Source organism: Arachis duranensis, chromosome 8, assembly GCF_000817695.3.
Source record: "Arachis duranensis cultivar V14167 chromosome 8, aradu.V14167.gnm2.J7QH, whole genome shotgun sequence".
NCBI lineage: Eukaryota > Viridiplantae > Streptophyta > Magnoliopsida > Fabales > Fabaceae > Arachis > Arachis duranensis.
The window spans coordinates 35,305,879-35,307,633 of record NC_029779.3 but is presented as its reverse complement, the minus strand read 5'-3'; positions in this window follow the sequence as shown (position 1 = coordinate 35,307,633).

Sequence of the window (1,755 nt, the reverse complement as noted above, 5' to 3'; positions counted from 1 at the left end):
TAAATGGAATATGGAAAGGACTAGAGCCACATCGAGTAGAGTTATTTACTTGGTTTGTGCTTGTAGGCCGAGTTAATATAAAGGATCGACTGAGTAGTTTGGGCATCATTGAACGAAGTAATGATGTATGTGTTATGTGTAACAAGTAAATTGAAACTGTACAACATTTGTTTGTTATGTGTGAGTACACTTGACAGGTGTGGTGCGCATATGGATTAGTTATGTGGGTCGTGCATAGAGCATCCCAAGATCCATAAAGGAGCACTTTGAGAGCTGGAAGTCGATGCCCTTGAGGAAAGACGCGCAGAAAACATGGTTAGTGAGGTTCTTCTCTGTTATATGGAATATCTAGCTGTGTAGAAATGAGTTTATTTTTTAGAATAAGTCAACAGGTGTAGTGGACTGTGTTGCTAGGTCAATTTGTTGCTCTAAAGAATGGTGTTAAACTAACCCATGTTATTGATGACTATGCCGAAAATGACATAAGTGTTACTAAAGTTCATGTATGTCTCTTGTATGCTCTACTTAGTGTGTTGAGTTTGTTTCCTTTAAAAAAAAAAAATTGTCTTTCATCAACTGTATTTATTATGCTGAGCACACTAAATGTTACCAACAATAAAATATTTTAACATTTTTTATACCAAACTTATTTTTGGTATCAGATCAAATCTTAACTCTTGAAAAAAAAATTTTTTAAACCTTAAATTATTTTAAATTAAATATAATCACATTCAATATAAATACTTATCAAGTTAATAGGCCAATATAAAATTACTTACTTTAATATTCAAAATAAAAATTAAGTAAAAATTATAAATCATTTAGATGAAAAAACAAAAAAAAAGGTGAGTATATGTAAAAAAAAATAAATTATCAAATATTATCTCAAATGGACGTATTAAAAATAAGACTTTATGCCAAATATCGATCATGTATTATGAAAAAAAAGTGAGTGCAATTAATTATTCTTACAAAATCTAAATATAAACCAGTTAAAAAATGAGACCCACAACTTAAATAATAATTCAAAGTATTAGAGAGTTAAAAAAAGTTTAATTAAATATTTTAATTAACTACTGCAATTTACTGACACTACATAAATGCATTGTAAATTTTGTATTATGGTCTTTAAAAGTCTAAAATAGTAAAATCTGCTCCTTCATGTTGCACTTGATTAAAAATACCAACTAAGTGCGTTCCTCGTGTGTAGAAAAAAAATAATTTTTTTCATTGTAGCATTCTCCTAATATTATATGTAAAGTTGTTGTATTAAAATTATTATGGGTCATGCTATGATGCTGAAATAAAAATTTTTCAGCACATGCTGAAACGATGTGGACACATATTATAAATGACGCGTGTTAGTGTTGATGTGATAGAAAGAAAAATGAACTGAGTGACAACAGCAGTTGTTAAGAATTTGTCGGGAACACGTGAGCTAGTTACGTGAGTGATTAATTGAGTGAATTAGGTGATTAATTATCTTTTAATTTTTAAAAGAATTGTTTTTTTTTTTGTTTTTAAAGTTATGTGTGGGCTTTCATTGAAGGAAAGGTCTCTCGAGAAAGACTTTTATATGGTTTGAGCATAGCCCATGAAACCATTTCCACTAACTTATATGTAGCTACTCTTCAAAGAGTCTCTAATGATTATTTATTTACGATGTTTAAAAAAAAATTTAGGCAAAAAATTTTTTTTTGAATTTTTTTAATATTTTTATTTTTACTGTTTAAATTTTGTCAAACACACTAAAAA